This window comes from Brassica napus, chromosome C8 (assembly GCF_020379485.1).
Source record: "Brassica napus cultivar Da-Ae chromosome C8, Da-Ae, whole genome shotgun sequence".
In the NCBI taxonomy this organism is placed as follows: Eukaryota; Viridiplantae; Streptophyta; class Magnoliopsida; order Brassicales; family Brassicaceae; genus Brassica; species Brassica napus.
In genome coordinates, this window is record NC_063451.1 from 10465572 (window position 1) to 10477721 (window position 12150).

Here is a 12150-nt window from a genome sequence, read left to right on the forward strand (position 1 = left end):
TTAGGGTAATTTGAGTGATATCATTGATCAAGAGCATGTTGCCTCCTGACCATTTTTTTTTTCATCGCAGCTTACTTGGGACACACCATCCTCTCTCCCTTCAAAAGTATTTGACCAAAAATTATGTTCTTCAATAGTGAATGAGCTTTCAAAGTTGAGCTTGAATGCAACTGCTTTCTGATCCAGAATGTTGTTACTTCTTCCAAACTTCCTCCAGATTCAAGAACAACTTATTGCAGGCCCTTGACAAGTCTGAAAATCTTTGCTAAACTGATCTGAAGGCATACCATAAGTTTGATTAGTAATTCACAAGTTAAAGTAAAAAAATACTATCACCTTGATCAACCATGGAAAGCACCAATATAGAAGCTGTTGATGACTCTTCAAGCAATCCCCTTGTTTCTTTGATCAGGAATTTGTCCACACATAATTTGTGTTTCTCCTTCAAGTTCAGCCGCAAATGTTGGTAAAGAAGACTCTTGTGGTGGGTATGGCGGTTCAGGCTCCATGAAATCTTTAGGGAAGTCTTTTAGTAGATATTTGTATTCTCTGAGTTGCTTTAGCTCCTCCCAAGTGACGATTGGATCTTCATCATACCAACGTGCTTCCTCTTCTTCTCTCCACCATATTCTAGCCTCACCTCGTAGTTGACTAACAGCAAATGATAGCTTTCCCCATGATGGCAGTTGATTCTGCCAAATACAGTTATATGTGTTTACAACCAATGAAATGTACGTATTCTTTTTGACCATGTCCTCCAAAACAATCCTCATGTATGATCATGGAGAAAAGTGAGGTATCAACCAAGATCCTAAGGTTTTGTTGTTTTTCTTCTTCTCTCCCAAAGATCTTTGAATTCACTTTGGCTTTCAAAGACAAAAACGTGTGTTGATGGATGTGCTGGTGAAACTAGTTTAAGATCTCCAACACAAACTTTCAAGAGGATCTTATACCACTTGATACGGCTCTGGATAGGCTCTTTTGTCCCTGGAACACTTGAAGGAGTGTGTGTGAAAAGATCAAGAGATTGTAGATCTCTTGGATGGCATATGGGCTCCGCCTTCGAGTTGATTGCTCAGAGGTTGTTTATGCTACTCTTCATACACAGGGGCATCCTGCTTGATTTTTAGGATGGATCTCATAAACTTTAACTCTTCCTTAGTGTTATATAGAACACGTTCACCACTTGTGAACAAAGGAGACAGTGTCGTCTCAAGATTGGTTTGCACCAAAAAGAAAGTATATTGATAAAAGTGTAGTTGAAGATACATGGATGTGCTGCTGATGCTTATAATTTCTAGGCTAAGAGCACTAATCCTAAACCAAAGTGGTTTACAGAAAACCTATTCCTTATCATATTCTAATTGTTTTAAGATAGCCAAACTAACTCCTAATGGGTTTAGAAAGCCCAAATCCTAATCCCAATGGGTTTACATAAATAATAAAACCAAATACACTTAAAATAGACCATAATGGTTGTGGATAGGCCAATCATAAACCAAGCTGGCTTGTCCTTCCACTTTTTGGACCATTAAATGTTTTTTTCAACCAACTCTTTGTTGGGCTCGTTCCACTTTAAATCTGGTCCGACCAAGTTGTTCCTCAAGCCACTTTGGTTTATGAAAATTCTCTTGTTGCTTCATTTCCAGGTCTGGATCTTCATCTTCCATTTCCAAACCATTTCTCCAATATTTCGGCTAGACCAGTATATTTCTCGATTATGTATGCTTAACCACTCATTTTATGTTCATCCAGGTTTGTCAAGCCCATTTCCTGATCAAAGAGGTTTCTCAATGGTCATCCATGCTTGTCCAAAGTCAGTCCATGCTTGATTAAGACCGCATCAAGGCCCATAGCCTTTTCTCGGTCTAATACCCCATGGATCATGCCAATAAGCTCTCCAATAAGCCCATTAGATTTTTTTCATGATCGATTGCCTAGCTCCTTACTGCACTGACTTCATGTCCTTGAGTACGAAGCTGATCAGGATCACATCATCAATTTTGTAAAGATATGCAATAATCCATCAAACTACTGCTCTTTATTCACCAGAATCTATTGGAGTTGTTGAACGAAAAAATCAACTCTAAAAGAGATAATGAATGAAATGTTCCAGAAATCTGGATTGCCCTAGAGCCATGATGAACCCGTTCGTGTTTTGGTTTTCTCGGCGGTAAGTTTAGGTTTTTGATGTAGCCTTTGGTTCTCTGTTGATCCTTTGTTTTGTATGGGGTTTTAGTATTAGTTTGGATATGTTTTCTGGTTTGCAGTGCAATTTTTAGCTGGTTAAGATTTGGGGTGTTCATGTTTCTTAAGATTTGGCCAGGCGCTCTGACAAGGAGACTATAACGTTCTACCCCGTCCACAGCTAATGGACCACCCACGTCCGTTCTCTCGGCCCGTGGCACCATCCCATCTGACGGACGGTGCGTTAATTTTTTCGAAAGCTCAAAATCATTGTTTACTAACCCTGCAATCAACACATGACCTTTCCCCGTGCTTTGGCCTCACTTGCACGGTATCACGAATCACTTTCCGATAGATCACTCATCTGTCCACTACTCCAGTCCAAGCATGCTTAACTCTGGAGTTCTAAATGGATGATTGACCGAAAAGATAAGTCAGATTTTGGTGATTTTTGGAATTCTTGTAGACCTTTGCTCTAAGTCTCTCTGGAATGAATGCTTTTTTTTGTTGTGCTATTATAGATATTCTTTTGATGCTCTTGAAAATCCAATGAATGACTTTTGTTTCGACATGGTTGGACTGGACTGATGTAATTACCAGCTCTTTTTGGTGTGAACTTTGAGGGTCTTCCACTTTTATGTATCGGTTCTTTGGATATAAGTTTTTCTCAAGTCTTCTGCCATGTTCTTTGAAGTTTTTTCGACGTATCTTTATTCGTTGGTTTGGAGATCATGGTGTTTTTCTTTTTGGTTTGCAATCGTCAAGACTTTTTCCATGGTTACATTTAGGCCTTGAGCACCTCTGTAACACCCCCGAACCGTCCTAGGCATAGGTCGACCCACCGGCCAACAATCAAACAAGAACATGACCGACAGACGACCCACACTAAGGGTTGGAGATGAAAAGCTAACCGGCCAGCCAACAATCAAACAAGAACATGACTGACCGTCCAACCCAACACCATGGTCCGGAAGCGCTATAAGACGGGCTAGGGACAATCTGGTCAGAGTCACAAAATTTACTCCACAACCTAGACCATTTCGTCCACTAACACGTCATGCTAACTCAAGGCTTAAGGCTTTGCAATCTACAGCCAAAGTTACCAGTTCCGTTAGATCGAGGCCTAAGGCTTTTCAACCCGTACAAAGACCTAACGTTGTGTTGGTTCGGACTAAACCAATATCATATTGGACCCGTTAATTTTTAAATTCAATTATATGTCTTTTAAGAACATTTAAATATTTTAGGGATCCCGAATCCAAATAAAACGCAACGGAAACATAAAATGTTTTAAGAATCAAACCGTAGCCAAATGCATTGCAAATCTACTCCGGTGGCCTATGCGTCCAATCCTCTACAACCTGGTCTCTTGCGAAAAGGACAACAAGAGTTGGGTGAGTAACGTAAGGTCACTCAGTGAGCTGGCTACCTCTACCCAAAACCTAGTAGCTAGCCCAGACAACCCAAAATAACAAACAATCTAGCCTAAGCGCAACAAAGCTTAAGGCTAATCCCCAAAACAACACCGACTAAGGTATGCTCATCCTTAATCTAATAATAATAACCTTGGCCACACAGCCAACTACTAAAACAGATCTCTAACAATTCTAACAATCATGACTCCATCAGAGATAACACCGTATCTGGGTGCTAATACTGACTCGAGGGTTCCATAACCGCCAACACAACACAATAAGACTAACTCGACACAATAAACTAAGACGACACAACACTCTAACTTGGGCCCTGGTGACTTCGTGTTCATCCTCTCTATCGGCAATATCCTATCTTCCTACTACAGAGGCCAAAAGAAAGAACTTTCAACCGACCGCTTCCCACAGTCCTTCGGGTCACCGCGCGACAGCCCACAGTCCTTCGGGTCACTGCCACATTACACCGTCGTGTAATACTCAGCCATAGGACATGACCCCGTTCGTATGAGTCTTCCCGATCCAGCGAATAAGGGGTTTCCTTGAACCCGCTGGGTACGAGGGCGAGGAAACACTAGTCCACCCCAAAACATGCCTAGCATGGGCGGCTTTCACACCTGCTGTCGGCATAACACACACTCGACACAATTATCCCTAGGAAAGACCTAAGGGACAAGACTCCTATCCAAAACTAAACAATACTTAGGAGTCTACGACAATATCCACCAATACTCATAGTCCAGCCTATATGGCATAGGACTCGTAGTATCAACATCACAACTAGGAGATCGGCCTATATGGCAAAAGATCCCTAGACAACAACATTACCAAAATCCCTGCACAAACAATAATCTCAACCAGAAGCAATCATCCTAACATCCCTAAGGCATGTCTAAATCATAACTAATCAACCAAGTAATAAATAATCAAGACATGCATATTATCCTTAAGCCAATTCAACTAGGTCATAATTCATCATAATATATACCGATTCATGAATAACTATAATCGATCATCTTAGTCCTAGTCCGGTTATTAACTCAGTCTTAATTCCATTTCATCTCAGCTTATCCCATGCTAAACTGAGTCCGGTTTAATAAATAACCCTAAGGACTCTATCATGCAACAGTGTGAGCATTCTACTCTATAGGAATACTCGATCTTCCCTAAGTTCCAAGTGGAACTCAAACAAACCAACTCACAATGTTTTAGGCCGGTGAGCAGCTGGTTGATCGGAGAGTTCTTAGTGAAAACCCAACGTCAATGTCTTGATTGGACTGGACTGGACTGATCAGAAGTCGGACATAGCCTCCTCTAGCTTCTGGATAGTATTTCGGAACTTCCCGGCAGAATTTCGGTTCTCGAAAACTCTTTAAAACTCTCGTAACAGCTCGGAATCTCTTGCTTTCTTTTTCTACTCTTTCTCTCACGTTTTTATGTTGCTTTGGACAGGTCTGGATGTGGAGAAATGAAGTGGGGTCGTGGGTATTTATAGATATCTTCAGCGAGTAACATCGAGCCACACGAGCGCTCGTGTGTCAGCCCGCATGCTTCTGGTTACATGCGCGGTGACACATGGGCACACACATGTCGTGAGGCATGTCCCAGACACATTCAGGGAGACACACCCACGTCCACATGTCCCTCAGCATGCACAGCCTTCATGCGTTGCGACACATCGCCCTCTGCATGTCAATCTGCATGCGTAGTTTGCAGATACTGCGACACCTCGAGCTACGACTTGTCAAGCTGCATGTTCAGCACCCATGCACCTCTACACCTCATCCTTGCGTTTACAATCAGCTGCTTAGTTTCTAGATATCACGTCCTGGCCATATGCGTAGAGACACCTCGAGCTTCTTGGTCGGTTTACGCGATTTTTGATCCTTCCGGCATATTTTTGACCCGCAATCAATCCCGAATATTTTTTACGCCCCCGTTCCGATGAGCTAAATATTCTTAACAGACTCTAAAATATTTCTGACCTTGATGAAAAATATTTCCCGAATCTCCAGCTTCCTCGAAACATTTCATAATACCGAAATTATGGTTTTTTCCCAATTTCGGATTTTCCCGTCGTCCTTCGATCCCGTCGTGCTTACCTCCCGTCCTGCTTAAATCCTGTCCCGCTTCTGACTTATGATGTCTCTGAATTAATATTCCGCTGATGCGAAGTTTTTGCGGATTACTTCGTGGTTAAGAAACGCTGTGCTTCGGAAACGTCTTGCTTCTAAAACGTCGTGCTTCCAAAAATGTGATGCTTCCAAAACGTCCGTCTGATCAATCTAAGACATCTTCTAACTATGGTCGAGCAGCTTATTCGACTCATAGTTTACTCACGATCAATTCTTCGACCACCTCGTTCTTCAAAATTTTTCGATCGATCTTTACTGCCCGCGATTCGACCACCAAGTTGATGTTCGACCATTCTTCTCCTTTCTTCGAATCATGTCAAGTTTTATGTGATCAAAACTCAACATTCCTCCTAATACTTAGACTCCCAAACGCTCGGCTCCAGATTCTGACTTTTGCTCTCTCGACTATTTTATCCCGAAGGGCGGGTTATCACATTCTCCCCCCCCCCCCCCCTTAATAGAATTTGTCCTCGAATTCTTAGTTGCGCAAATGCTCAGCTTGCGGCACACTCCAACTTGATATGTTGTGATGGTGATCTCTTCTTAAATGACTCCGTCTTGTGGTCTCGGTCATAAAATGTGCTTCATCGTCGGCTCGCCTTTCTTTCGGTTTCTTTGGGTCTCCATAAGCACTTCAGATTTTTGACTAGCTTCATCTTGATGCTTTTCCAAGGATTCTTGTTGGTCGAACCTTTTCTTTTCCTCTCGAATTCCCATGGCTCATCCATTATCTACTTGTCCCCATAATCTCTTTACGCTGTCTACCAATGTTCCTTGAGTGTCCTCCTCACGGTCTCCACAACTACCTTCGTAACTCTTCAGCTGAATGATCGCTGGATCATCTTCTCTTACTCGGCCATAGCATCCTTATTTCCGTTGATATTATCTAGTTCTCTCGATAATATCATTCTTGAACCTTATCACTTGAATCCTCTTCTCAAGCTCTCTTTTCCACAAATCTTGATGAAGTGAAGCCTTGTCCCTGTCCATTGTCCAGTCCATACCACGGTCCAGTCTCTGAATCTCTCTTTCCTCTTTCTCTTCAGGTTTTGGGTTTTTGGCCTTGAACTCTCTTGACTTTAAGGTTTTCATCCCTTAAAGTCTCGATCAACAAACACACTTACAAGCTGCAACTTAACAGAAAACTTCATATGCAAGTTAGCCAACCACTTCACAAATAATCTACTGGCCAAACAACTTATCGCAAGGCTAACTAATCGCAGTACTAACAGGGCAACCTAACTTGCAAAGCTAACCAGCAACCTAACAATTCTATCCAGGCAACCTCGCAATTCTATCTAGGCATTCTAGATTCCACTTATCTAATCTTAAAAAGGCGGTCTAAAATTCTAAGGTACCAAGGATACTTACAATTTGTGTGATATTTCAACCATTGTAAATGTTATGTTAGACCATATGTCCAAGCGATCTCCATTTTTCATTTTGCAAACCACATTCCATTGAAGAGATATGAAGACGATTGTGGAGGCCTTGAAGAGGACACTTAAAGAACGGTTGTGGACAGCGTAAAGATATATGGAGATGAGTGGAGAATGTCAAGAAGATGAGCAATTGCGCAACTAAGAATTCGAGGACGAATTCTATTAAGGGGGGGGGGGAGAATGTGATAACCCGCCCTTCGGGATAAGAATGGTCGAGACAGAAGATTGGCCGAACATCAACTTGGTGGTCGAATCGCGGGCGGTAAAGATCGATCGGGAAATTTTGAAGAACGAGGTGGTCGAAGAATTGATCGTGAGTGAACTATGAGTCGAATAAGCTGCTCGACCATAGTTAGAAGATGTCTTAGATTGATCAGACGGACGTTTTGGAAGCATCACATTTTTGGAAGCACAACGTTTTAGAAGCTCGATGGTTTAGAAGCATGACGCTTCTTAACCACAAAGTAATCCTCAAAACTTCGTATCGGTAATATATATTATGTTGGAAACATAATACGTTGGAAGCATGACAGGAATCAAGAACGACGGGAACGAAGCACGACGGGAAAACCCGAAATTGGACGAACCCTAATTTCGGTATTCTATAATATTTTCGGAGAAGCCGGAGGCTCGGGAAATATTACCGTCAAGGTTATAATGGAGTCTGGAGTTTATTAAAAATATTTGGAACATCAGAATGGGAGTAGAAAAATATTCGGGATTGATCGCGGGTCAGAAATTTGTCGGAAAAACCGAAATCAGGCCAAATGGACCGAGAAGCTCTAGGTGGCTTGATCTAAGAGATTAGGACGTGGTGTCAACCATTTAACCTGCTGAGTGTCAACAGATGAAGAAGGTGTAGACGTGCATGAAGCAGTTCCATGCAGCTTGACATACAGAAGCACGAGATGTCGCCGTATCTGCAACCGCAGCATGCTGATCGACATGTGGGCACCGTGAGTCGCCGTGCATGTGATCCAGACATGCTGATGGACATCTGGTCGTCCAGGCAGGATAAGAGGTGTCACTTTGCATAAGCCCTGGCCATGCTGAAAGACATGTGGAGCACGAGGGGCCACCGCACATGCAACCGGAACCATGCGGAGCGACACATGGGCGGCCACCAACCTGAATCTGATTGGCTGGTGTTTTCTATAAATACCCAGCCACCCCCTTCAGTTTAAGACATCCAGAACACACCAAAGCCACTTCAAAAAGTGGCTAGAGAGAGAGAGAGAAAGAAAGTGGTCGATTTAAGAGTATGGTCGATTCTGAAGACCGATACTCCACCGAGAAGGCCAGTTCCGTCCAATCGATAATTCTGTACTGTTGTGACGCGGAAGCTCTGTCCAATTCAACCCGTCCAACCCAGTCATATTCTCCTACAATCAAGTGTAGGTGCCATCCGGAGTTAGTTCAGATCCACGGGTTCAGATCAGTCGAAGTTCTGCTCGATACTCCGCTGGGAAGTCCGAAGAACTGTCCAGAAGCTAAAGGAGGTTCTGTCCGAGTCCAGATCAGTCCGTCCAGACCTGTTAGTGTCTTCATGATGAAGCCAAGGTTATGTCCAAGTCGAGATCAGTCCAGTCCAGTCAAGATGTTCATCTTGGATTTTGGCCATGTCCTCTCCGATCAACCAGCTGCTTCTCGCCTAGAACATTGTGAGTTGGTTTTGTGTGAATTCCATTTGGAATTTAGGGTAGATCGAGTCGTATATAGATTAGAATGATCACGCTATTGAATGGTAGAGTCTTTAAGGTTATTTTATTTATGGAACCGGACTCAGTTTAGCACGGGCTAAGCTGAGATGAATGGAATTAAGACTGAGTTAATAACCTGACTAGGACTAGGGCTAGGATGCATCATGTTTTCTATTCTTGTGTGTTGATATGGTTGAGTGCAGGTTCCTGTTATCTTTAAAGATAGTTTCATAGCAGGAGGCTGAACTATCTGGGTAACGGTTTGATTGAGTTTTTTAGTATTGATATTGTTGTTTAGTAGTTGGTACTAAGGTCTTAGGCCATATAGGCCGGACTACTGGTACTATTGGTTAGTCTTGTTGAGTCAAGAGTCTAGTTAGGATCTGGAACTTTATCTTTAGGTTAGGTTCTAGATTGAGTTTGTGTTGTCTGAGAGTGCCGACAGTATGTGCATAACCTGCCCATACTAGGCTTGTTTAGGGGTGATTAGTGTTTCCTCGGCCTCGTACCTAGCGGGTTCAAGGAAACCCCTTATTCGCTGGATCGGTAAGACTCAGATGAACGGGGTCATGTCCTATGGCTGAGTATTACACGACGGTGTAATGTGGCAGTGACCAGAAGGATTGTGGACTGTCGCGCGGTGACCCGAAGGACTATGGGCCGCGGTCGGTTGAAAGTTCCTTCTTCTGGCCTTTGTGGTAGGGAGATAGGATATTGCCGATAGAGAGGAGGAAGACGAAGTCACCAGAGCCCAAGTTAGAGTGTTGTGTTAGTGTGTCGTAGAGGGTTATGGAACCCTCGAGTTAATGTAGCACCGATATATGGTGTTACGAGTTAGATCCAGTCATTGGTAGTTACTATCTTATTATTGTTGTAGTTGTGGTTGTTGATTGTTTGATTGTTGGCTGGCCGGTTGGCCTTTCATCTCCAACCCTTGGTGTGGGTCGTCCATCGGTCATGTTCTTGTTTGATTGTTGGCCGGTGGGTCGACCATATGTCTAGGACGGTTCGGGGGTATTACAGGGGTATGAAAACCTAGGAGGTGGAGTTTATGCCTTAGGTGTAGAAAACCCAGACAATGCGGGACCGTCAAGCGGTCCCATCACAGGTATTGGGTGCTTAACCTCCTCTTTTTATTGAATGAATTAGTTGTTGGAATCTAGTTATTCTTCTGGCTAGGTACCCCAACTAACAAATACAACCCCTCGCTATCACACCCCAAACAATCTAAAGCGAGAGGTTCACCTAATCGCACAATTCAATAACATAAGCAATATCAGAAATACGCAGCGGTAAACGATAGCAAGATAACTAGCATTATGCTAATTACTAGCTCATCACCAAACTCAACCTCGATTGAAACCAGGGTTTAACAACCCAAAACACGATATAATATATATAACTAACTCGGGCCCCGGTGACGTTAGGTTCCTGTGTGCAGATGGCTAATCGCGGGATAGGTGATGATGGACGAGGTCGGATATGGGAGAGGGTATGGATTGGATAGGCGGAGGATTGGGCTACAGAGTCGCCGCCCATGCGTCCGGAGCCATGCGAAGCGACACACGGGCTGCCACACGGCTTGTTTCTGATTGGTTGCTGATTCCTATAAATAGCCCACGACCCTCTCTCATTTCAACACATCCAGAACACTTCAATGTCAGTTTAAAACGTGAGAGAGAAAGCAAAGAAATAAAGATCGAGTTTTGATAGTTTTCGAGCGATTTAGGCAGTTTTCGAGAACAGTTACTCTGCCGATTTTGAGTCAGCACCTGAAGAAGGTTCTGTTCAGCTGAAGATCATTCGAGTGAAGATCAGTTGAGTGAAGATCAGTCCAGACGTGGGTCTACTTGAGAAGGTCGGGAAAGGGTTCGGATCGCAGAAGTTGGGTTTGGGGTCAAGGCCACAGTCAATCAAAAACTGTGAGTTATGATCAATTGATTGCTGAGTTGTTTTCATGCAGGTTCCCGTTACTTGGAAGTTGGATCATGGCAGGAGGCCGGGTCTAACTGAGTAACGGTTTGATTTGTTAATAGTTGAGGTTATGTTGATTGAGTTGATAACATGCTTGTTATTGCTTGAGAACCGTAGTAGCATGCTAATGGTTAGGTTGATTGGTTAGTTAGTGAATGCTGAATGCTTAGATGATATCGCTAAGTTGTGGATAGTTAGTTATTCTGAAATTAGTCTTTATTCTAGATTCTGGAATGTGGTTGATTGTGTTGTGATTATTGCAGGGATTGGCTTGTTTGGACATGATGATGCATAATGGCCCTTCATACCGCAAGAGAAACAAGTGACATCTTCCATCCTGATCGATGAATAACCGTGCTGGTTACTCCGTTGGTTATTCCGCTGGTTTTTGGGACAAAACCTTGAAATATGTTTCGGCTGATCACATGTGTAACATACCCCAGTGTTACCACGATTGTTGGCTTGGCCTCCAAATCCTCACTAACTTTCCCGATGATCTTGTACGGACCAATGAACCTGACCGCAAGTTTCCCGACCTTGTCGAATTTGTCATTCCCTTTTTGTGCAGTAACCTTCAAATAGACCCAATCTCCTATCGCGAAAGTTACCTCTCTTCTTGACTGGTCTGTGTATTTCTTCTGACGGTCCTGAGCCTTCTTCATGTTGGTCTGAATCGTCTCTAGCTTAATCATGGTCTCCTGAACAATAGGTAACCCAAACATCTGTGATCCTCCCATTAATTAGCAAGGTTCCATCCTCTGCTAAGTAATATCCCGAATTATTGGGCCCGGCTTGTCCTTTGAGTTCCTCTGCGATCTTTAATAGCTTCTCATCCCTAAGTTGTTCCTCTCGAATTCTCTGAATCAAGCTGGCCTGATTCACCGCTTGAAGTCCCAATGGCTCGCTTGTCTGCCCTTCCAAAATTACACGACGGTGTAATATGGCAGTGATCCGAAGGACTGTGGACTGTCGCACGGTGACCCGAAGGACCGTGGGCTGCGGTCGGTTGAAAATTCCTTCTTCCGGTGGCAATAGAAATTTGATGATACCATGATGCCAAATCAATCTTCGAAAACCAACTAGCTCCTTTTAGTTGGCCTTTGGTTTATGTTTTATTTTTCCTTATCATCCTTGTTAGCTAGTTAATGTTTAGATTCCTTTATGTTCTTTTAACTCTGAAAAGATGTTGATCTTTGCCAGTTGCTGACTTCGAAAAAAATGTCTTCTTTAACTTTTAGACCAAAAAAAAAAAAAAAAGAAAGAAAGTGATAACCATACAAGG